This window comes from Crinia signifera, chromosome 3 (genome assembly GCF_055691185.1).
Source record: "Crinia signifera chromosome 3, ASM5569118v1, whole genome shotgun sequence".
Classification (NCBI taxonomy): Eukaryota; Metazoa; Chordata; class Amphibia; order Anura; family Myobatrachidae; genus Crinia; species Crinia signifera.
In genome coordinates, this window is record NC_139219.1 from 207,963,212 (window position 1) to 207,990,209 (window position 26,998).

The 26,998-nt window shown below is 45.3% G+C and overlaps 1 protein-coding gene across 1 annotated transcript in view; it reads left to right on the plus strand.

Moving 5' to 3' along the window:
* The first annotated feature begins 10,394 nt into the window (after positions 1-10,394).
* KLHL31 (kelch like family member 31) overlaps positions 10,395-26,998 on the plus strand; it is a 32,048-nt gene continuing 15,444 nt past the window's right edge. The window contains exon 1 of the mRNA XM_083174717.1: positions 10,395-10,577. The gene's annotated coding sequence lies outside the window, so the exon portion shown is untranslated. The remainder of the gene's footprint in view (positions 10,578-26,998) is intronic.

The following is a 26,998-nucleotide window of genomic DNA, read 5'->3' on the forward strand; positions in this document are numbered from 1 at the left end:
CCATCCGTTCCTACTTATCCTATTATTTTTCGTTCGTCCAGCCACCTCCTTTTAGTATGTTAACTCGGTACTTATGTAGTATCTGGGCGTCCGATTTAGAAATCGGATCGGATCGCATCGCATCGCATGCGCCCAAATCGTATGCGATGCGATGGTCAAGATTTTTCCATAGGATTCAATGTTAAAATGGTCTGAGTCCATTTTAACATAGAATTCAATGGGAAAAAGGGGTCCTTTTCCTTTCCCCACTATCCAAGTGGGCATGGAGTTGGATATAAACCTGTGGCGAGCGTAGCGAGCCACCGAGCCCGAAGCGTGGCGAGCGTGGCGAGCATAGCGAGCCCCGCGAGGGGACACAGAATACTTTTTAAGAAATATGCGTCCCCTCGCGGGGCTCGCTTCGCTCGCCACGCTTCGGGCTCGGTGGCTCGCTGCGCTCGCCACGCTATATAAAATCAACTCTATGCCCACTTGGATAGTGGGGAAATGAACAGGACCTTCTTAACATTGAATCCTATGCAAAATCGCATCGAATCGCATCGCATCGCATCTGATTGTATGCCTTAAGGTAAGGCATACAATCACAAAATCGGCAGCCCAGATACTACATAAGTACCGTTAACTCTTACGAGTAGGGCCCACCTTCCTCACGTACTCACCCTACCTCTTTACCTCACCTGTGCTCCTGTCCTGTTCTTCCCTTCCTCTACTTCATCTTCAGTCTCCTCGACAATTTCGACACCTACTTCTGAACTGATGCTGATTTTAGTTCTACCAGCTATACCCCTATTTATGCTGTATTTTATCAACACACCCTGTACATTACCTTGTAATTTGTTTTTTTGTTTGCTATGTACGGCGCTGCGGACACTTTGTGGCGCCTTATAAATAAACGTACCACTACTACTCCATACACTCTTTCTCTTGCTCCACTCACTTTATCTCTCCAACATTGTTTCTACTTGTTTGCACTGTCTATTGTTTCCTCATGCTGTTCCTGATATACTCCCTCATAGCCATGAGTAGCGCATATGCACTGTGGATGCAGAACTGCTTGCAACACCTGCTCAGCCATGCCACCACACAAGTAGTGTCTGCCTGTCACTTGCTAGCTGCAGCATCTGGCTTCTTCTCACATAGGTAGCTGGGCAACAGTGCAGCCTCCCATGTCATGTCAAGCTCTGCCCCTGCTGGCTTCCCATTCTTCGTCATCTCTCTCTGGGCCAGATTCTCTAAGCTTCAAATGTGATCAAATAGAGAGTGATAAACAGCCAGCCAATCAGCTCCTGCCTGACAATTTTCAAACACAGTCTGTGACATGGCAGGTAGGAGCTGATTGGCTGGCTGTTTATCACTCCCCATTTTATCACATTTGAAGCTTAGAGAATCTGGCCCTCAGCCTGCCCGCAGTCTTCTGCAGTGTCCTGTGCAGCGAAGCACATCACTGTTTTGGTCAGGCAGAGTCGGCTGGTGGAAGCTGCTGCTCAATAGCCAAATATAAGAGTAAGCACATGCAAACTTGCACTACATACAGTACATACCTACCGATATACACATACACAGTGGCACTACCTGGCCTAATGTATAAAGGTGCTCTACCTGGTGTAATTTGTATAAGGGGTTTTACCTGGCTTGAAATGTAGGTAATGGGTCTCACCCTGGCATAATGTGTATAAGCGGCTTCACCTAGCGTAATGTCTATAAGGGGCTCTACCTGGCTTGAAATGTAGGAAATGGGGATCTACCTGATGTAATGTGTATTAGGGGGCTCTACCTGCTGTAATGTGTATAAGGGGCTCTACCTGGCATCATTTGTATAAAGGGCTCTATCTGGTGCAATGTGTATAAGGCGTTTTACCAGGTGTAATGTGGGTACTTGTTTCCTATCTGGGCGCCCAGGTTTTCAACGTACGGCACCGTAATGAAATCGTATCGCATCGCATCGGATTCGGTACGCGATGATGTACGATGGCATACGATGCTATCCGATCCGATTTCTTTTTAAATCGGATCGCATCGCATGCGTTGACGCGATCAACCCCGATTTTTACATTGGAATCAATGTTAAATGGTCTCTGAGACCCGATTTTAATGATTTCAATGTAATAACCCCGCAAACCCACGATTTGTATAGGAAACCCCCCCCTGATGGTTTAAAATGCGCCTCCATTGTTAACGCCACCCCAGTATTGAAGTCAACCCGAAGCGTGGCGAGCGCAGCGAGCCCCGCGAGGGGTGGCGGTACGCGTCCTCCGACTTTTTCATACCCCCACTATCCACGTCGGCGTGGAGTTGAGAATAGAATAGTGTGGCGAGCGCAGCGAGCCACCGAGCCTGAAGCGTGGCGAGCGGACGCGGATACCTGTGAAGCCCGCGAGGGGACACGGATACCTGTGAAGTATCCGCGTCCCCTCGCGGGGCTCGCTGCGCTCGCCACGCTTCGGGCTCGGTGGCTCGCTGCGCTCGCCAAACTATTCTATTCTCAACTCCACGCCGACGTGGATAGTGGGGGTATGAAAAAGTCGGAGGACGCGTACCACCGCCCCTCGCGGGGCTCGCTGCGCTCGCCACGCTTCGGGTTGACGTCAATACTGGGGTGGCGTTAACAATGGAGGCGCATTTTAAACCATCAGGGGGGGGGGGGGGGTTTCCTATATATCCTATGGGCCAACCATAAAAGCGGGAACGAAATCGGATCGCATCGCATCGTTCAATATCGTGTATGTGCATTTGTGGTATCCGATGCGATGCGATCCGATTTTTATACGGAGAATAGCATGGTGCGCAATTAACGTAGCGGGCGCCCAGATAGGAAACAAGTACCGTAATGTGTGTAAGGAGGTTCTATCTGGAGAAAATTGTGAAAGGGGGCTTTACCTGGTGTAAAGTATAAAAGGGGTTCTATCTAGCATAATTTATATAAGGAGCTCTACCTGTTTAGATGTGTTTAAGTAGGTCTACTGTGTGGCATAATTTGAATAATGGAGACAAAGTGTGGCGTAACATGTACTATTGTGAATTCATGCATCACAATTTTTGGCATGCACCTTCATCACTATTTTAAATATGGGGAGGTAGGTGTTCTCTTTTTGACACAGTGCAACATAATATCAAGCTGCCCGTTCAAGTTTTTTCTATGGGGACCTCAGCATTTTAGTTATAACCCTGCACCAGTCTCTGTAGATTGTTTATAGAACCATTTGGATGGTGCCTGTATAAACTGTGGAACAGAGTGCTGAATCTATCTATCTATTGCTGTGTACACATGGGGGCAATAGGGGCTGAAATCGCTGGAAATATGGTCGCAGGCGACCATATTGCCAGTGATGGGAGTGTGCCCCAGCTATAAATCGCTGGGTGCGCGCTCCCGTTTTCGGCCCCGTTCTAATCGCTGGTCTCAGGAGCTTGCTCCTGCGACCAGCTGATTACCTCTGCAGCACCGCCGGCAGAGGTTACATTTCATCAGCGACCTTCTCTGGTCGCTGATGAAAAGGAGAAACTGAGCAATATATTGCTCAGCCATATACTGCTAGCAATATATGGCTGAGCAATATATCTCCCCCGTGTGTATGGGGCTTAGCTATCTATCTATCTATCTATCTATCTATCTATCTATCTATTTATCTATCTTTCCATTTGTAATCCATACCTCAGCAAGGAGGCATAGAAAGGTCCAGCACACAGCCGGCCCTAGTCTAAATGACGCCCTAGGCAAGATTTTGGTTGGTGCCCCCTAGCACCGCCACTAGTTCTGCCTCTGACCCTGTTCCCCTTTCCCAGCAGCATCAACCCTCATCATAGCAGTCATCATTTTGGTGCTCCTACCTGCAATATTTTAAATAGAAACGGTGCGAAGCCCAAACAGGGGTGTGTTCTTGCTGGGAAGGGGCATGGCCACCCAATAGTACCCCCAATTTAAATTATGCCACACAGTAGTGCAACTTTATTCACATTATATCATGCGATGGTGTCTCTTATTCACGTTACATCACACAGTAGTACCACTTTACCTTATGTACATTACTCCTCGCATTATTCACATTATACCCTTAGAAAAAAATCCTGAGAAAATATTGTATTTTAAGCACCTCCTCGGCCACACTGCAACCCAGCACAAAGCAATGTGTGCTGGGCAGAGGAGAAGAGCTGCTGCTGTCACTTAAGGGGAGGGGGCCCGGGGCCCCCACTGGGCCCTTCCATCAGACTTTGGCCTGAGTAATTTGTACCCCCTAGCCCTTTCTCTCGGCACCCCTGATAATACCACACAGTAATGCCCCTTACACATAACACACATTATTAATGTCCTTATAACCATAATGCCCCTTACACATTATGCCAACCTTTATTAATGCCCTTCATACACATAATGACACACATAATGCTCCTTACACATATGTTGCACATTATTAATGCCCTTATACACATGACACACATAATGTCCATTACACATATGTTGCCTATATTAATGCCCTTATACACATGACACATATAATGCCTGTTACACATATGTTGTACATTATTAATGCCCTTATACACATGACACACATAATGTCTGTTACACATATGTTGCACATTATTAATGCATTTATACATGACACACATAATGCCCCTTACACATATGCCGAACACTATTGCACAACCCACCCACAGAGAGCACTCACACAGCCGCTAACACTGTGACCTCAGCTTGGATACAGATGTTTCCTCATACATCTTGCCTCAATAGGCCATGCAGCTCCTGGCCAGTTCTGCTAACGTTGGGTGCCCTTTTCCTGAAAATTCATCTTATTTGCATCGTTATGACCAGCACACACAAGGAGTTTCCGATGAATAAAATGATATGTTGCATGAATATATTATGTGTGCGACTGTGGCTGTACCTGCATACAGAATGCTATGTTACAGTGATTTCCATGAATACACTATTTCATATGCAGATACAGCCGCACTCACACACATAATATAGGCATGCTGCATATAATTTTAATCAGCAGAAGCTGCTGATGCCCCTATGCATTCCAAATGCCCTAGGCAATTGCCTAGTTTGCCTATGCCTAAGGCCGGCTCTGGTCTAGCACACCAAACTTCCACCCAGAAAAATGTATATTTATAGCAAGCACCATTCCCATAGTGATCTTATGGCAGCAGTATGGTGTAAAGCCCCATACACACGGGGGAGATATATTGCTCAGCAATATATTGCTAGCAATACATTGCTGAGCAATATATTGCCCAGTGTCTCCTTTTCATCAGCGACCAGAGATGGTTGCTGATGAAAGGGAACCTCTGCCGGCGGTGCCGCAGAGGTTCTCAGCTTGCTCCTGCGACCAGCGATTAGAATGGGTCTGAAAACGGGACCGCGCACCCGGCGATTTATCGCCGGGGCACACTCCCATCACTGGCAATATGGTCGCCTGCGACCATACAGTATTTCCAGGGATTTCAGCCCCTATCGCCCCCGTGTGTACACAGCTTTACACATCATTAAGCAGAGGTAAATCTATGGCCATTTCTATGGCCAATTTTTGTAATGTACAGAAAAAGCGGTCTACTCTTTTTAATTATTTTGGGTGTGCACCATGGGGTCAACAGTAATTACATCAACAGTGTCTATGTCGACCCCGAAACGATTGACATGCAAAAGGTCAACACCTGAAAAAGGTTGACACAAGGGAAAGTTTGGCACAGAAATGGTCAACACATGAAAAAGGTTTTCCCAAATTGTATGGTGTCGAAACATAGACCCCAGTTAGTGTACCGCATCACCTCAGATGGCTCGCTTTGTTCGCCATGCTTCAGGTCAGGTTAACCATTCCCAATCATAGTTTATGTGGATGGTAAAGTAGGAAAAATCTCCCCTAAAATCATGGTTGCCTACCCTCCCAAAATGGCCGGGAGGGTCCCGAAAATCGGGTCACCCTCCCGGCCCCCCGGAAAGGTGGCCAACCCTCCCGGATTCTGGGGGACCCCCGCTCCCCCCCACTGATTGCACACCCCCCCCCTGACTGCAGCATTTAAATTACCTTATGTCTGCAGATCTCTGGGGAGGGGGTGGGGCTAAAGCGGCATAATCGCGTCATTTAGCCTCGCCCCCTCCACGGAGGTAGGCAAACTAAGTAACTTTCCTTCATGGGGCGGGGCTTAATTATGTCACGTTTAAGCCCCGCCCCCCGAGCTCCTGCTGAAATTCTCCTCTCCGGGCTTCTCCCGGAGAGGAGCTTTTAAAAGTCGGCAACCCTGCCTAAAATTATTATGAAAAATGGAGAATGACCTTTTGTTCCCACGTCATCCTTTTGTCTATGTTGATATTGTGCATGTTGACCATATTGTGTTGACGTATTCACTGTCAACCCCGCATTTTAATCCTCAGGCTTGGATGATAAAATCACTGGCTGCCGCTGATTTCAAACATCCCAAAAAAATTTTTGATTCATTTTATTGTTTTACACATTTTTATTACTGGCACTGGAAATACTTTTGTCATTGTTTTTAACTTCCATAGACTTCCTTGGGAAACCCCTATTTTGCTGTTAACCCCTGTAAGTAACTGGGAACTTAAAAACCAGAAGCAGATTTGTGGCCTTAATACAGGACACAGGATAATCCCCCTGACCACTTTGCGGTCAGGGAGATTAGCTGGTTCCCATCATAGGAGCCCCTGTTAATTTCATAACATGGAAGTCTATTGACACCCAAAGTGTGGAAGTCTGCAGGATCTCAGCCCTGATTGGCTGAGGGGAGTCCCAGTGACTGAGGATATCTCTCAGCAAGCATGCAGCTTTTTTTTTTAACCCTTGATGCCTACTGGAAAAGAGGACCGATCTACTGGAGGAGGTGAGTATATCATTTTTTGACAGCACTGTTTGGGATTATTCCACCGGAGAAGAAGAGCGGCATATAGGGGGACCCTATATATTTATGTATATATGTTGTATGCATGTTTGTGAATAGATATGTTGTGAAACTTTTGCTTTACAGGGTGTCTATGTGTTTACAGTATTTTAGTATTGGTCAAGCTGTGGAACTACAAGTCCCAGTGGGCCCATTAATGCTCCGCATGCAGAGACGTGTGGTTCTCAGCGTCCATGCATGTGGGGGAGGCTTGCTGGGACTAGTTCCACAGCAAAACCCAATTCAATTTTTTTTGGCACTTGTGTAGTTTCACGGCACCACTTACGTAGTCAGCGTAGTGTCCCTGTCGGTATCAGCGTTGTGTTCCCGCAGCCAGAGTAGTCAGTGTAGTCAGCGCGTAGTCAGCGTAGTAAGCTTGTGTCTGCGACTGTGTGTACGTTCGTGCTTAACCGGAGCTTACCCCAGTTAGCGTAGTCAGTCAGCGTTACATAGTTACCATACCCAGTAAGCTTTGTGTCAGCGCTTATCACATTGTGTGGGAACCATTGACCATTTTTAACCTGCCTGATATGACAGGTGTGAATGCATTTCTGAAACACCCCCACTATCCACGTCAGCCTGAAGCGTGGCGAGCAGACGCGGTACGGATATTCCTGGACCGTTCATACCCCCACTATCTACGTCGGCGTGGAGTTAAATTTATAAAGTGTGGCGAGTGCGGTGCGCCCCCGAGCCCGAAGCATGGGTAGCGGACGCAGATAACAAGCCTGAAGCTTGGCGAGTGCAATTAGCCCCGTGAGGGGACGCGGATTACTTGATGTGTATTCCACATCCCCTCGCCACTCGTTTTCCACGGGGCACGCTTCGCTCACCACGCTTCGGGTTCGGTGGCTTGCTGCGCTCCCCACACTTAAAATAAAATCAGCTCCACACTGACGTGGATAGTGGGGGTATGAACAGGTTGGGAGGACGTGTACCATGTCTGCTCGCGGAGCTCGCCACACTTTGGGCTGACATGGATAGTTAGGGTTTGAAATGGAGGCATTTGCCAGTGTGTAACACGGAGCACTAGCAAATGAGTACTTCCCTTAAGCGACTGCCCCTTCCCTTTGTGCACAAGACGCACGTGCTACCAAACCCCTAACCCTGACAGTCTCCCTGAAGCGGACATGGGCAGGGATGCGGGATGCCATACCCTGCCGCATGAATTACTGAGACGCACTTGTGTATGAGACCCTCGTGCGTCTCAGGCAGATGGAGTGCCTCTCCAGCACAGGGGATCTGGGGACAGAGCTGCAGGTCGTGGGGACAGTACAGTGACTACTCTGCCCAGGGCCGCCAATAGGGGGGTGCTGTGGGTACAGCTGTCCTAGGCCCTGGCCTCTGGAAGTGCCCAGGCAACTCATTTTGCCCAGCACAACCATCCCAACTGCCTCCGCTGCGCTCAGTGCACTGAACAAGCAGGTCCCAGAGCGCAGGTTTATTCAACCCAGGACGCCGCGGCCAATTAAAATACTGCATTGTCTTTTGAGCCAATCAGAGCTTGGGTATCGGCAGCCAATCTGAGCTGCGGCCGAAGAGGAGATGGGAGAGCAGGAGTCAAGTTGGGAGGGGGGCCCGGACTGGAAATGAGTCCCGGGCCCCAGAATTCCCTATGGCAGCCCTGACGCTGCCTGACGGGGACACTACTCTGACTATGCTGGGCTGCCATTGCCCTACGCTGACAACGTAGCGTGGCGCCATGAAACTACACACGTACCTTTTTTTTCACAAATGATCAACTCAGCACCAATTCTCCAGGGGTGCCGGGGATAGAATTCCCCATAGAGGTGAGGAGCAATTTTAGGGCCTGAAGAATCAAGCATTGAAAAGTGATCAAATGGAGAGTGATAAACCACCAGCTAATCCTAACTGCCATGTTGAAGATTGGGTTTGAAAAATTACAGTTAGGGACTGGTGGTTTATCACTCTCCATTTTATCACTTTTCAAGGCTTGGCACCCAGTTTTTTTAATATATAGGATGTGCACCCTTACAGTTAAGAAGCTTCCCATTTGATTTTTAAACGGGAAAACCATGGATATTTGTATTTAATTGAATTTAGGGCCTGATACACAACTGTCCAATAAACTGTGTGTATTTGCAGCCCAACGAGCGGGTAAACACCATCCACCGCCCCACAGAACACCCAATCCCCCGCCATGCAAATCCCCACATTAGCATGTGATTGGATGTGTACACTTACACATCCAATCGCATGCGATCGCACAAGAGAAAAAGCATTTGATGCTCACTCACCATCATATAACTTCCCTCCCCTTGGCAGATAGCCTACAGTCTAAACTGAATTTTATCCTGGCTGGAGATGGTCAAATTCGGAGGGTGGGGGGGGGGGCTCTGATGTCATGTGACGTCAGCTGCCTGCCTTAAGCATGCATCGACTCGCCTGTGTCTACCGGTATACACCCAACCCATAAAATACTGGGGGCAGGGCCGGTGCAAGGCACCGGAGCGCCCCAGGCGAGTCGGGGTGAGGGCGCCCCGGTGCCAGGCGTAAAAAACTTGCGGCCCCAGCGTCCCTGCAGTGCTGTAGCGGGCAGGGGTGTCCGTGCCGTGGGGGAACCTGCGGCGCTGTCATTGTGTATAAAGCTGGCTGCGGCCGGCGGGGTCCCTGCAGTGAATAGAAAATAACTAGCGCTTCCCGCGCCACCGCGCGCATAGCGCTAGTTATTTTCTATTCACTGCAGGGACCCCGTCGGCCGCAGCCAGCTTTATACACAATGACAGCGCCGCAGGTTCCCCCACGGCACGGACACCCCTGCCCGCTACAGCACTGCAGGGACGCCGGGGCCGCAAGTTTTTTACACAGTTCGCTGGGGGTGAGGGGCGAACTGCCGCCCTCCAGGTGCCGGCGCCCTAGGCAAATGCCTAGAGCTGCCTAGTGGTGGCGCCGGCCCTGGCTGGGGGCGTTCTACTGCTTATGGCAGTGGATTGAAGTTTTTCCTAGGGTGCTGAGAAGCCTTATACCGGCCCTGATTGTATGCAATATATTATATGCGATCCCAGTCATGGCTGCAGGATCCGATTGATCCTTGTGGCAGCCTGTGAGATCTTCGATTGCGATACGAGGTGCATAGGAACTCACATCGCAATCGCAGGAAAAGGACAAGCGATGTGAAGCTTTTCATTTGATCAGTTGCAACTATTCATCGGAATTGCAAGAGTGCCCATATCGCACTAGTGGATGGGTGCCTTCACAGGACTACATTCTAATTTACAGTATAATGTTCCTTCTTTTACAATCAATCCATTCTATATATCACAGTATTTTAACAGTATTCTATCTTGTTTGGTCATTTTTATACATTTATCCACTGAACATTCAACTCCATCATTACAATATTTTTAATTACATTGTACATCAACAAAAGTGTTTCTTCATTTTCCAATAACACAAGCATCACAAGGTCTGGAAACCCTCCCTGAAGGTGGTGCTGATTTTGGGGAGGTGGAGCCAGTTTTAAGGCTCAAGATGCACTCAGTTTGGTCTCTTCTCAAAGTGAAAGGAAAGGGTTTAGAGAAGGCTTTCTGGTGACAGGTGTAGTCAGGTGGCAGCTGTGTGTGGTAGTGTGAGAGACTACCATCATCATCGTGCCCTGTCTCTCTTGAAGTACCCACTATCTCTTTTTCCACAAGATCACAGTTTGAGACCACATCTGACCAACGGTAAGCTCAGCTAAACTATTCAAAATAAGTAGACATACTGTACTGTACTTGTTTTCTATTTTTGGGGGGTTTCCTTGTAATTGTGTTGTGTACTGTTAATAATTACTGACACATTTGATGTTGGACTGTAAAACATTTCCGAAAAGTCTTTGATCATTTACAAATGTAGATTTCTACTGTAAGTTAATTATTTAATATTGCATATTGCTTTATCTTTGGTGGAATACTAGTTCCACTATGACTTTTAACAATGTAAATATTACATATTTATTATAACAAATAAAAAAAACGGTTTGTTAGTGATTATGTGAACTGTTAGCATTTGCCTGGCTTCAGAAACCAGTGTTTAGTGAGAGGAATAATGTTATATAAGGTTATTTGTTTCATTCAATTAAAAGTTTGTCGGAATTTATACTGTATGATGATTGTTGGAATTTTTAGTCTGTAAAATTAACATATTCTGCTCAATTCCTTTGATTATACTGTAGTTCATGTAATCTATTGTTACCTATCTTTAAGAGGGGTGTAAGGTACAGACAAAGTACCCGTCTATACTTGCAAAATCATTAATGCAATCAGTACTAATACAGCATAACATTTGCCTATGTGACCTCCTGCTGCCTACTTCAAACTTAAAAACTCATACTTCAGACTTTCTTTTATCTCAAACCAATTTAATTATATAACCTCTGTACGCTCTAAAATGATACAATCAATGTACTCTCAGAAACGTTTTGTAAATTAGGTTTCTATCATCAATCGGTGAGAAAGCTCCTCATTTGCTTCTGAAATCAAGGAAAATTAGAGGAATGTGTCCCAGCTGAGAGACACTGAGATGGGGCCTATTTTTGGATGTTCTCTATCTGAGCACTCTATCCTTCTATTTCTGGAATTGACGCTGATCCCTTGTAACAGATGCATGTAGTGGAATGCTGGATAGGGTGGGCTGAAGCACAGATTGGGGAGGTCGGGCAGGACAGCATGGAGCAGCTGACTAGTTTTGGCACAAGTGACACTGACAGTCTGAGCACAAGTAACCCCCCCCCACACACACACAAACACACTCTTTTATTACTCCTTTTTACAGGAAGTGCATCTATAAGAAGCAAATAGCATTCACCTTAGAAGCAATGCATAGATTTTTTTCACTATAGAGGTATTTTGGTACTTGTTTCCTATCTGGGCGCCCGCTAAGTTAATTGCGCACCATGCTATTCTCCGTATCAAAATCGGATCGCATCGCATCGGATACCACAAATGCACATACACGATATTGAACGATGCGATGCGATCCGATCCGATTTCGTTCCCGCTTTTATGGTTGGCCTATAGGATGGGCAATCTGTAACACTACTGTATTTATTAACCCTTCAAAGCCCTCCCCTTGTCACATCTGCACAGAAACACAGTATTGACGTCAACCCGAAGCGTGGCGAGCGGCGGCGGTACGCGTCCTCCGACTTTTTCATACCCCCACTATCCACGTCGGCGTGGATTTGAGAATAGAATAGTGTGGCGAGCGCAGCGAGCCACCGAGCCCGAAGCGTGGCGAGGGGACGCGGATACTTCACAGGTATCCGTGTCCCCTCGCGGGCTTCACAGGTATCCGCGTCCCCTCGCGGGGCGCGCTGCGCTCGCCACGCTTCGGGCTCGGTGGCTCGCTGCGCTCGCCACACTATTCTATTCTCAACTCCACGCCGACGTGGATAGTGGGGGTATGAAAAAGTCGGAGGACGCGTACCGCTGCGCTCGCCACGCTTCGGGTTGACGTCAATACTGGGGTGGCGTTAACAATGGAGGCGCATTTTAAACCATCAGGGGGAGTTTCCTATACAAATCGTGGGTTTGCGGGGTTATTACATTGAAATCAATGTAAAATCGGTTCTCAGGGACCATTTAACATTGATTCCAATGTAAAAATCAGGTTGATCGCGTCACCGCATGCGATGCGATCCGATTTAAAATGAAATCGGATCGGATCGGATAGCATCGTATGCCATCGTACATCATCGAGTACCGAATCCGATGCGATGCGATCCGATTTCATTACGGTGCCGTACGTAGAAAACCTGGGCGCCCAGATAGGAAACAAGTACCGGTATTTTTTTTCTTTTCAAATTATGTGGCATATTATTTCTCAACACATTTTATCATATGCATCAAGTTTTGAAGCTTATTGTGTATGAAAATTGCTGCTCCAGCCAATCGGCTCCTGTCATTTGTTTAAAAGAATTGACAATCAGGAGCTTATTGGCTGAAGCTCCATTTTTCTTACCCAATGAGTTTTAAAGCTTGTTTTGTATGATAAAATTAATTGATAATTAAGCTCCTATATATGATCCAAATTATAAAGCTCAACAGAGTATGCTGGTGCTATATAAAGGTGCCCATACTTGGTGCGATAGCACCGTGCGATGCGGGTAAAAAGTATGTGCTGCACATATTTTTTGTACTGCCCTCAGATCGCATCGCACGCAAATTGCATGCAAAACGCATGTGTTGCGATGCGATCCAGCCCATAACGGGCACCGTAAGTAAATGTTGACAATAATAAAGTTTAAAAGTGACTTGTTCTGTTAAAAAATATTGTGCAAAGACGATTGCCCATTAATACACAGATTGATACACAAATTGTGCCTTTAAAAAGCTGATATACTGACTGAACACATTTTTGCTTTGATCATGGAGCTGTACTAGAAGGGAATTAAGGGCCTGATTCATGTTGATTCGGTCCCCGGCGTATTTGCGCACTGTCACAGTCGCTGAGGCATTCGTACACAGCAGGGCGGACACTTGTTTGGCGCATTGGGACACCCAGCATTTCTTGGGCGTGTCCACAAAAACGGTGGGTGCACCCAGAAAAACACTGCAAACATAGGTGGGTCGAAGCCGGCGCGGCTGATGTCACATGAAGTCAGCACCCGCCCCCTGGTCGGCCATATCCAGGCCAGATAACAGTTAAGTTTTATCTGCGAACGGGTGAAAAAATCATTTGATGATCGGCGACCATTGAAGGATTTTTCACCAGCATACGAATGCCGGGCAGACATTCGCACAGGGAAGACGGGTGGTTATTCACTCTGCCCTCGGTAAGCAGCACAATTTACTGTTTACCGAGCCAACCTGAATCACCCCCTAAGTGCCTGGGGAAGTCCTAGAAGTACAATCAGAAAACTGTCAATATTATAGTTGTGCATTGCATAAAATGTAATTTTCCCCTCTCAGGATTTTTAAGTATTGCCATACCTCCCAATTTTTTTGGGGTGTGGCCTAACAAAAAGGGTCATGGCCTATACTTGCGGATCTTACTTGAGGCCACGCCCCATTTGTGCTGCTGTGGGGGCATGCACAGCAGCTCCATGAGCTGCTGGCTATGTCCCCAGCCCCTCTGGCTGCAGGAATCGAATAGACACACAGTGTCTATTCAGGGTGACAGGGGGCTCCCAACGTCCCCTCCCCCTGCCACGGGAACGTCCCAAAAAAACAGGACGTTCCTGCGATAAGCGAGACAGTTGGGAGGTATAAGTATTGCTGCTACTGTCAATAAATCATTTTTATTTACTGGTCATATGAATGGATGCACATTTTTTCCAGAAATAATCTAAACATCACCCTTTCAGATATAGGGCCCCATTTAGCCTTGATCGCATTTACAATGCGATCTGGGTGGAATATTACCACCTTATAATGTGATCATTTCACCCCAATGTATTACTGGCCAGGGGGCAGGGACATGGCTCAGAAAAGAGCCCGTCCCTGCGATGCCCGGAGCCCAAAGCCAGGGGGGGGGGGGGTCTGCGCATGCGCGGTTATGCGCTGACCCCCCTGCGACCCCACTGTCCGCACTGCCGCTTGGGGAGCGCGATGTGTAGCCATAGGCTACAATGGGCTATCGCCATATTAGAATGGCGATAGCCCAGGGGTGCAATGCCGGGCTGCCCGATGTTGATACATTGGGCAGCTTCGCATACCCTATAGAAACCTATGAGGGATCCGGCCGGCGGCGCTGCAGGGGGGGGATCGCAGGACCCTTAAAAAAGGCATATTTTTTCAATCTGCATTTTTTTATGCAGATGTGCTAAATATGTTTCAGGCAAATATTTACCATGTTCTCTTACAGGAAACAGACTTTAATAAGAGCCCAACCTGAGGAAGAGCTGAAACAGTGTGATAGCTTTATAGTAATATACTGCTTCCTGGTTCAGGTCCCCGACAGTCAATGCCATGGGTCTTCAAACTGTGGCCCTCCAGATGTTGTGAAACTACAAATCCCAGCATGCCTTTCCACAGTTTTAACATTCCCTTATAGCAAAACTGTGGCAAGGCATGCTGGGATTTGTAGTTTCACAACATCTGGAGGGCCACAGTTTGAAGACCCATGGTCAATGCCCATGTTCAGGCATCAGCTTGCATGGGGACTCTGGCTCCTTCTCTGGAAAAAAAATTGCTACTGTATATAATAGCCCATAGGCTAAAGCTGTGGAGTGGACATACGGCCGATGTGGTGGCCTCTGATATCAATTCAATATTGGTGGCCGGCGGGATGCTGGCATTGGATGGCAGGGAGGGACGGTCCGGCACAGGAAGCAGGGGCCATGCTGCATTGAGCAGCATGGCTATAGTTCCAACACAGTAGAAATAGACTGTGCTGCACATTAGATTAGATTCAAATGTTGCGGGGCTGCGCATTGGGATCAAATCAGGATCGGGTGCTGCATTGCATGGTGCAATTTTCACTATGTGCTATGCGATTTTGACTGCATAGTGTGTCCACAGATTGGTAAATCTGACATAGAAACTTAAATAAATAGCAGGACCGCAGCAGATATTGATGACATCTGCTGTGGACCCTTCACGGTAAATTCAGGATATACTTAATATTTGCAAAAATGTCTGTTTTCTGAGACTATGCTGCAAATATTTGATAAATAAACCCCAAAGGATATATATTGATTTGATATGTACTTCTGTAGATTTCATCTTACAGGTCAGTGTTAATTAACGTCATGCTTCCTCATTTTTGTTCCTTTTGAAAACTCATAAAAAATGTCTTATAAAAATACTGAACAAGCTGAACAGTAATACTATGCAGTTATAAGCTACTAGTAAGCCTGCATGAAGCAAACGCTTTGAAAGCTAGTCTGCTACGTTGTGATTGCATCTGTGTTTGTGCATGTGTGAGAGAGAAAGTGATGTACTTTCACTCGCTGCCAACAGATGGCAGTGGTTCGAAGACACACAAACGGACACTAGAAATATATATGTAGGTGATCCTTGATGCACAAGGACAGTAACACTACTTGTAGCAATGGGTTAATAGCAGCGACATGCGGTTTACACACACATTTATAATTTGGTGCTGAGTTTTGACTATAATTTGATTGGAATAATACAAAGATACATGATTAATACAAATATGATATTTAGAAGTTTAAACATCTTCTTTGTATTATTCTATCAAAATTCTAGGGTGCACTATAGTATGCAAAATAAGGCTCTGTCTCCCCTGCCCGTGGAGTAACTAACAAAGGTGCTGAAGGTACAGCTGCTATGGGGCTTTCAAAATGTTTCTATGTGGCCCACAAAGTTCTTGTTCAGCCCTTGTCCACCCTGATTGCAAGTCACTGGTTAGTAGTATTTCTTATATTCTTGGGTGCCGGTCAGGATCCCGACAGTCATTTACCCGACGTCGGAATCCCGACTGTTAAAACACCGACAGACGGGTTCCCAATGGCCACCGGCTATTCTCCCTCATGGGGGTCCACAACCCCCATAGAGGGAGAATAGAATAGGTGGCGAGCGTAGCGAGCCACTGTGCCCGCAGCACGGTGAGCGTAGAAAGCCCGCAAGGTGCTTTGTTGCGCTCGCCATGCTGTCTGAGTCCAGCCACTCGGGATCCCGACGTCGGGCTAATGACTGTCGGGATCCCGACTGTTGGAACCCTATACCACACCCATATTCTTCTAGATACTGTAATGTCATCCTCTGCTAATATTCAGAATACTCTACTATTAAGATGAATTAAATACATGGTATTTAATAAGTTTAGTGGTCATGTCATATGAGAATGAAGTGACCTGTATTTTCACACCTATTGCTATATGTTATATATTAGTGGTGCTACAAGAGGGGGGGGGGGGCACTCAGAGGGGTGACACCAAAGTACTGGCTCCTGCACAGTGACAGGAGACAGATGCAGCACTGTAACATTATGTGCAGCACCTGGCTCCTGTCACTGTGTAGAAGCCAGCACTGCAGCCAAGGCAGTCTCTGGGGTAAGCCCGGACCCCAGAGGTTGCTTGGTCATGCCCTTCCTGTGAAGTCACACTGCCTCATGAAGCCACACCCCCTTTTAGTGGCTGTCACAGTGTATAGGGGGTAGTTGACACCACTGTATATATGTTTTGTACCTCTCAGCTTTTAATCAAATGTTGCAACTTTCTTGTAGGGTTTGGATCAGTTAGGATATTTTTCTGTTATCTATCTCCATGTAAGAGAGGACACCTGACATTTGGTAACCAGGCAACAAAATAATATACATGAATTATTATTTCTCTGTGAAATAAGTAGTCAGGCGTGTAAGGTAACTATTTATGTAGAGTGATGAAGGTAGCTATTAAAAGGAGAATTGTGTTATTCTGGTTTTAGCGGAGGAGGAGACATTGGACACAAATTGCTTTAACATATTGCTAGACACAGCTTAACTGTTTGCCATTCATATGATGCTTTTGGATTGCATGGACATGTACTCTCCAGGCACAAGAGCAGTATCACTGGGGGGGGGGGGGGGGGGATATCCTGTACGGTCATGCTCCTGGATAATCTGCATACAGCCTGAGTTTGCCCAAGTAGTCATAAGTTCTACAGTTACAATATCAAAATTATAATATCAATGCCCCAATATCGACAGTTATGATGTCAACATCATAAATGTCGACCTTGGCACTCTCAGAATGTTGGCATTATGGTTAGGCTGTGGGGTAAGGGGGATTGGGTTATTCTTTATGGTAAAGTTAGTGTTAGGCTATAAGAGATAGGTTAAGGTTAGGTACTAGATTAGGACAATGGGTAGGAATTAGGGTTAGGAATAAGGCAGTGTGGTGGGGTGAGGCAGGTGAGGCACAGCCTTTCCTGTCATACTAGCGCATATGCTGGCATTTTGAATTGATAAAGTATGTCAAAAATACAAATAGTTGTTCTAATCATTTTTATAGTCAAAACGCTGGAGTAAAAAGTCTATGGCAGGTGAGGCAGTGCCTCACCTGGCTACCTTTTCTGTGCATCTCTTATCAAAACTCAGTGAATCTCAAGCAGTACACACTGCTGCACATGTGTATAATGCTGGTATGTACCCCATGGCTCATATATTGTGTGCAGATCTGGCTCTGGTACTTGCCAGGGACTCTTGAGCCATTTACCTCACCGCACGTCCATGGGATAAGGGCCCTTATTCTGATCTAAGCGGTAACGGCCGCATGCGACCGTTCCGCCGATGTTTTCGCTCTGCGCATGTGCAGAGGGCACTCTGCGCATGTGCAGGCGAAATCACCGCACAATTTTTTTTAACGCCGCAAAGGGGGTGGATAGGGGCGTGAGGGGCTACTTAGCCTCATTTCCCTATGCATACGCCCCGCGTTTCATGGGCGTTCCCATGCAAACGCGGGGCGTACGCATGGTAATGAGGCTGTGACGCATGTGTTGGGGGCGGGCATCTGACATCGCCGGATGTCAGCTGCCCGCCCCCATACATGCTTTCACACGGACAAGTGTCCGTGAGGTCTATGGGTGCGGGAGCTGGTGGAGCGTGCGGCCCTGCCTTCGATGGTCGGCGACCATCGAATGCAAGGGGCTGCTCCAAGATGGTGGAGGCGTATCCCCCGCCATTTTCATGCGGACCGCCACATGTCCGCGTACGGACGGCCGTGGCGATCCGTATGGAAGGCGGGGATTCGCCTGCACGGTCGGAGCCGCATATGCGGCTCCGGCCGTTCCAAGCAGAATAAGGGCCAAGGTGAGGATACTCCCACTGCACCAGATGTCTGCCCTGGAATTGCTACACACAGGACTGCCACTGGGGGTGCTGCTGCTGCTGCTGCCGGGAGTAGGTAAGATCATCACTATATCATAAGGGACAATCTGTCAACATTAGATCATCTAGACATATCAGCTTTGTCCACATGATAAATGTTGATATTTTAACCATTTTGAAATTCTCATGTAGACATTATGAATGTCTTCTCCTAATGATAGTATAACCCGTTTTAACATATTTGCTGGATTTAAGTCATTTCTATAATGTCCATAATACTGAGAATATACATAGTACATTCTACGCATGTCCCCCTGGTTGCAGACAGAACACTACAGTAAAATGCAGTGGATCTCTTACATATTAAAGTTCAGATTCAGAACTCTGCAAGAATAAGTAAAAAGTGTTTTGAAAGCAGTTTGATAGAAGATTCTTCTACACTTTGATCTTTCCATTGTGCTGTAATAACCTAATGACTACAACTATTTTCTTTCATGGCTGGATTAAGAGGGGGAACCAGCCCTAACAGATCAGTTCTTCATTGCCCAATCTCCTGCGCTGCAATCTGCACCAGCCGGCAGCCACTGACAGCCATCATTATACTGTCGACTGTCTAATTAGACCAGTGAAAACCTGTGCTTGTGCATATAGTGGGACCCAACTGGAAGCCTGGCATCAGCAAGTGCCAATTATGGAGCACTGGCGTAAACCATGGTGGTTATCACAGCATGGGCACGCCCACCAATTTTGTGCAGACATACATGAAATGCTGTTGCCATCATCCACCCGCCCTGATCAGGCGCACCCACTGTTTTTGTTCGCACATCCATGAAATGACGGGGGCCCACCCTGAAATACCCCCTGCCTGTCAAATGCTGGAGAAAAGATAGTTGGGTAGTTGTTACCAAAGGGGTTTGGTATAAAAGTAGTGAATAGGTCAGCATTACAATGACTTACACAAGGATGATCAAAACATTACTATTAATTATTCTTTTTTTTGGGGGGGGGGGGGGGGGGTTACACATTTTGTATTTCATGTTCTGTGACTACTGAGCTTGTGGGTTTTTCTGCTACTGCTGCAGTCCAATTGGATAGTAAATTTGGCAAATGTTGGAAAAAGCAAGTGAAAGGCAAAAAAGAAGGTGTCTACCATTTGTGTGCTAACCATTGTCATGTTGACATTTTAAACCTGTCAATCTTTTGTATCTGTTGACCTTAGGCACTGTTAATGTTTTGTATCTGTCAAACATTTGAACCTCTGCACCTATTGCTGGTCCATCATATGGTATTGACCTATTGACTGTCTATCTAGATCCAAGGCCTGATTCAAAGATAAACTTCAACTGGTGGCACTAGGCTGCAAGGTGGGCACCCAGCACAGGATGGGGCCTGGCACACCGGGTCCCACTCCATGTTGTGACCACAACTATTTGCGTGCACATTCCTATAGTGCGAGTTTATAGAGAGAAGGGCTCGCACCTTACTGGCTGTTCCCTGCGCAGCCTAGTTGCGAAGCCAGGCACACGCAGACCATGTTCTGGATTGATACGGTTTTGAACCTGCACATCTCTACTGTGACTCCCAGACATGCCTGCGTTGTCCGGACCACTGCCACAAAACTCTGTGTCCTGCCCCATCCTTGCCCCTGGCCAGCACTGAAACTGCTATCTCCTATGATTGCAGTTTCAGGGCTCACGCATTTGAGCTCTGACGCACGTGCTTGTGCAAAAATGTGGAAATTGCCAAATAGTGATGTCTGCACTTCTGCTATGGGGTCTGAATCAGGCCCCCTATCCACAGCCCACCAGAAGAAACTTCCCCATTAAGTTCCTGCTACACACGAGGGAGGGGGGGAATCCATTAGATGGTGTGTGAGTGAGCGTGGATTTCCCCCTTTCACAGCCGAGCAGATGGGTGGGATTTCACTCTGGCTAACTGATCGCTGGGCTGCAAAAAGATGCAGCGCGGCAATCAGATCTGAATCAGTCCCATAGTATATGGAACTGCCAGACACTTCAGCGTAATTGTTACTACTGTAGCTACTTGCTACAAATTGTTATATATTAGTAGAGTTGGAACAAATTGTTACCTTTTGTATTTTTCATTCATTTTTATCACAGTATGGGGCAGATATACAGATGTGTCCTGTTGGAATGTGTCTGATCTATGTAGAACAATACAGCTCTTGTTCGCACCTACCTGTCCCCCAGTCTCAGTGAATGGATTACAGGTGCATATATGTATGAGAGCTCCAGCAACCAACACCATGCATGGGGTCCGATTCAGAACCTGCAGGAAGGGCTGAGAATTTGCAGCGCTGCTGATTATCAGGACGACCATGCATGCTCACCATATTCTGCTCGGTGCGGATATTCCCGAATTCTTTCGGATGGCGTTTTTTAGCCGTCTGCGCATGCGTGGAGAACGCTACGCGCATGTGCCACGCATGGTCTCCGTACTTGTTCTCACTAATCCCGTACAGAAATGTGCACCGCAATCACTCGGCCAATATGGGTGTGTTATGGGCGTCATGCGGAATGACACAGGGGCGTAGTTTCAAAGTGGGCTAAACTGGGCGGAAACATGGGCGGACACGGGGGAGTACACATATTTGGGTAGGCGTGCATTCGGACAGCACGCCGAATGCACGCGAACAAAAAGGGAAGAAATGTGCGGTGTCCAAAAGGCTAGTATTGCTTTGCGGACACCACTCGGTCATGCGCTAGGCAATCGGAACGCCTAATCAGGGCGGACGCACCTCAACCAATGTCACCTGAACCCAATACAATCACATACTTTACCCATTACTTGTTAATTACACGCTTCTCACTGCTACAATTGGAAGCATTGCTGCTTAAAGGGAACTTTACATGCTGCCCTTGTCACACACTTTAACACTGCAAATAATGCACACAACTTAATATTAATACCCCGGCATGGATTGTGCGTAAATACTCCGCATCGGGGCGTACGGACAGCTTTCCGTACGTTCTCACGCGGTAAGACCGTGCTTGTGCGGGAAGACCGTGCAAGAATCTGTACGTTTCCCCCGCACACGCACGGTTTGTATGTCGTCCGTACACACGCCCTGTTCTTAAAGAGTGAGTCCGTCCGAATGCGGAGGACACGTGGGCGTTTCTACGGACGATGCCCGCACGCTGCCGAACAGCGATGCGTGCGGCCCGCACCGAAAGAATTCGGGAATATCCGCACCGAGCAGAATAAGGCCCCATGTGACCATTTGGGATCGGTGCCTCAAAAAATGCAGGCGTTCCCCAGCCATTAGGAGGGAGGGCCACTGATGTCAGCAATGGCCTCCGTCTCCCAATGGTCATCGCAGCACTGAGAAAGTCATGGCTAACTTGCCACTGCAAACAGAGGGGAAAACCATTAGATGGTAAGTGATTGCAAATTATTTCCCCCTCATGTGCACGGCTGCGTACAAATTTGCAGCTGTGCACATGGGCAGGAATTTGCGTGTGGGGGGCGGCATTTACTTGATCGCTGGACTCCGAAGATTCACAGCTATTACAGTAGGTCCGAATCAGGCCCTAAGCCTTGGATAGTGATACACTGAAGAAAGATAAAAAAACAGCCAATCAGCTTCAAAATTACAGGAGCTGTGTCTGAATTATGTCAGTTAGGAGATGATTTAGAAGTTGATCCATCTACTATATCGTTTTCCAAGGCTTAGTACATCTGCCCCTATTTCTTTTCTGTTTGTAATATCTTGCTTTCTTAATCTTTTTAAGGGTATACTGAATTACTTTGACATTTGCAGTAGAGAACACAAGTAATAAACAGCATATGACTTATATTATAAGATCGAGACACTTTTTTGAGACAAGGGACATGAGAGCACCCTTTGTACATTGACTCCTTTGTCTTTTTCTTTATGATTGTATACTGTAATGGGGCAATCCCAGGGTAGAGTAGATCGCTTAGAAATTAAGCATGTATCGCTTCGTATGTGTACCCCCCAATGACGGCAATGCACGGTCACGCATACCTTTACTTTAGCAGGAAAAAACAAAACACTGCGCTATGATGAAAAAATTTGTATTTTATTTAGTATAAAAATAGTATATCTCAATACTCTATAATAAAAAAATATTTAATAAAATATTCCATATAGAACTGGATATTTGGACTCATGAACTGGTTTTAGTTGTACCACAATTTGGTCACACACAGACCTTTCCACTAGATAACATAATATACCATCATTCACTATACATCATTATGGCATTGGAAATAATAGATATAATTCAAAATCATAAAAAATGGACAACGCAACAATACACCAAATAATAGATAATGGATAAATTAATAATACCACAACTAATATAAAACGAAGAAAGGCTCAATTTCAATGATAGAAGATGGAATTATCCCTCACGGTGTTAATATTGGTTAGATACAATTGTTAGTATTATGCAGAGTAGAAAGATGTTCCTGTTAGTATTTTTAGCAACAGCACACTGCTCAGGAAAGCAGGAACAGATTTGAGTGAAAAGTTTGTGTGATACAATTACCACATCGATTGTCCTTCCATGCATGCACAATTATAAATAGACAGGTGGACACCTGGTTAGTTGTAAAGATTATTGGCCCCCGGCTTAGTTCAGATTCCAGCCATATCTGGGTCCCCAATCCAGGAAGTCCTTTGTCCAAAGAAATACTGGTACCAGAAATATAAGAACAAGGACTGACGCGTTTCTCCGCCTGTAAGCCCTCGGCGGCTTCCTCAGAAACGTAAGACGTAAAGACGTACTTTAGCAGATAAATTACTTTTTACAGCAAGTTTTGCTCATTTCCCATTAGATACATGAGATCAGTTATCCGTGAACTGGATTTATTAAAAGTTTAAACTCTAAAGTGAATGATTGTTTATATGTATTTAATAGTAGTAAAGTCACTGGATACAGTTCTGAACATCAGCAGTTACAATCACTTTATACTGTGCACAGTGACACCCCTAGAGGTACCAATTTCCATTTTCCACATACTGTATGTACAATCTGTTGCTATGCAGCCATGAAGCCTTATAAAATAGGTCCAGAAAAGATTCTCTTCTTTATAAGCGCAGGGCTAGGTCAGCTGTGTCTAGCCGCAGTCATGATCTTGGAACAGTTCTTGTCATTTTAATTTATTATATTGCTTTTTCTCATGAGTACGGAGGTAAATGTAATCAGTTTCTGTTCTGTATATGCTGAGCTCATTTCACAGCTATACATGGATACACTGTACATGGATATCCCTGCTGTGACATATAAATGGTAATATTATATGGCAGTGGACAGCTGGAGTTAAAGCTTCTGCACCTCCTGCTGAAGTTGCAGTCATAAAATAAATATAAATGTGTTCAAGACACACCTTAATGAAAGCCAATGTCTGGCCTCCTCGTGTCCTACAGTAGAATTGTAATGTATTCATTACACATTTATAGGACCTCTGCAACCAATAATAAATTAACAGTTACCATTCACAACATCTATTTTATTGGTTTATGGGTTTATGAATAAAATCATATTTTCACTGTTATGTTATTTGACATTTTACATATCATGATTGCTTTAGTCTACCATACTTTCATGCTTTTTCTGCAAAATTCACCATATCTGGTTTGCTGACCCAACATAACAAATCAGTAATCCTCATGGTATAGAAAAGAGTGAGTGACTATTGTACGCTAACCCCTGTCAAACACAATGTGATATACGTGAAAATGAGTGCCCACTCCCTTATTTTGTGTTAGGCACCGGGGAAAAACAAGAATTGAAACTATACTCTCCTTATCTCATGTATCTTCACCTCAGAAGAGGCTCTCCATTAAGTGTATATGTATATGAGTATAGACTCCAAACCAATATACAGTAATCCTCATGGTTTGGCCATGAGAACAGGAGAAAGTGGTGCCGTCTGTCACATGAGCATGGCCTGCTTACTACTCATTTCTGTCCTACCAACCAGGAAGAAGTGCACCAGTGAGGAGACCATGGAGAATGTGTAAAACCCTAAGTTACAGGAGCCACAAGAAGTTGGCGATATTGCAGCTATATTTAAAAAGGGCAAATGTTTTAGAAGCCAAATAAATCTAGAAGCTTAAACCCCATACACACTAGAATACATTTTAAAAGATCTATCACTCAGAAAGGCCTTTCTGTACATGATCTTTAAAAAGAAAAAGTCTATCTCCATTGATGTTACTGTACCAATATCATCCGAATTGGGATGTGATGTATCAATGTTCTATTTTGTGAGATTCAATAAAAAATATTTTTGAAAAAAAAAAAAAAGAAAAAGTCTAGTGTGTATGTTTATAGGAGCATGCATCATTATGCCCCCATCATCCGCACATGCATGTCAATTTTGGCTATGTAGCCAATGACCTGCAAGAAGAGCGGATGCAGGTGACATCATGTATTATTAAAAATAGTGTGCACAACATCGGCAGTGCTGAGAGTCGTTTACAGTGTACGGGGCTTTAATCACCAATATATTGCACCTGTGTGCAACTATAGCTATTATATATAGTCTGTCTGTAGGGCTATATCAAAGGTACATAGACAAACTTTATTCAATGTCATAAATAATTATATAAATATTATCAAACTTTCTATTTTCATATCAGATAACTATTGTAACATAACACAATGGGGGTAATTCTGATTCACTCGGAAACTCACAATCACTCTCTAATGAACAAAACCATATGCACTGCAGTTGGGGCTGATGTAACATATGCAGAGAGAGTTAGATTTGGGTGTTTTGTTTCTGTGCAGGGTAAATACTCACTGCTTTATTTTTACACTGCAATATAGATATCAGTTTGAAGTACACCCCCCACCCAAATCTAACTCTCTCTGCACATGTTACATCAGCCCCACCTGCAATGCCCATGGTTTTGTCCATTAGAGAGTGATTGTGCCTTTCCAAGTTAATCAGAATAACCCCCCTGTGCCTGTTAAGTTTGGGGCACAGTAAAACAGACAAGCAGTACATGCACATTAGGCCAAGGAGGGAGAAGCGGAGTACACAGCCTACTGGTAAGGTATAATTAGCCCCCTCTACAGGAGGGTATGTGTCATAAACTTGATGCATATTAGGTCGATATGCATTGAATCGGCAACTGAAGGTCAACAGGGCTTAGGTGGACACATGAAATAGATCAATTTGGCTAAGGTCAACAGGGTTGGAATGTTGACACAAGTATTAAGTCGGCAATGAGAAGGTCAACCTTGAAAAGGTTGACATGAGTTTTCACATTTTTGTCCCAAATTTCATAGAAATAGAATTTGATGGCAGATAAGAACCATTTGGCCCATCTAGTCTGCCCCTTTTTTAACCCCTTCCTGACAGAGCCAGTTTTTGCGTTCCTGACAGAGCCCTTTTTTTCAAATCTGACATGTCTCACTTAAGTGGGGATAACTTTTTTTTGCTTTTACTTATCCCAGTGATTTTGAGATTGTTTTCTCGTGACACATTGTACTTCAAGTTAGTGGTAAATTTTCATCGATACAGTCTGTGTTTTTTTGTGAAAAATACCAAAATGTCGGAAAAAAATGGAAAATTTTGCGATTTGCAAAATGTTAAATTTTCTGCTTGTGAGACAAATAATCTTACCACTCAAAATAGTGAATAACTAACATAGACCATATGTCTACTTTATGTTGACATCATTATTTCAACTTCCTTTTAATTTTTTGGGACACTAGGAGGCTTACAATATGAATAGCAAATTCTCAAATTTTCAAGAAAATTTCAAACACTGATTTTTTTAGGGACCAGTTCAGTTCTGATGTGACTTTGAGGGACTTGTATGTGAGACACCCCCATAAATGATGCCATTTCAAAAACTGCACCCCTCACAGTATTCAAAACAGCATTTTGGAAGTTTGTTAACCCTTTAGGTGTTTCACAGGAATTAAAACAAAGTGTAGGTGGAATTTCAAAATTTCTTTTTTTTTGCAGAGTTTCAATTTTAATACATTTTTCTAACGAATACAGTAGATTTTACTAGAGAAATGTGACTAAAAATTGATTCCCCCAATTCTTTGGTTTTCATAAATATCCTATATGTGGCCCTAGTGTGCACGGTGACCAAACCACAGGCTTCATAATAGAAGGAGCACCTACTTGATTTTGGAGCCTCCTTTTTATGAGATTATTTTTTTAGGCACCATGTAGGTTTCTAGGCACCATAAGATGCTAAAAGTTAGGAACCCCCCCACAAGTCACCCCATTTTGCAAACTACACCTCTCAGGGAATTCATCAAGGGGTATAGTGTACATTTCAAACCCCCAGGGGTTTCACCAATTTTGATACAACTGGGCTGTGAAAATGAAAAAAATTAATTTTTCATTTTCACAGCTCAGTTGTATCAAAATT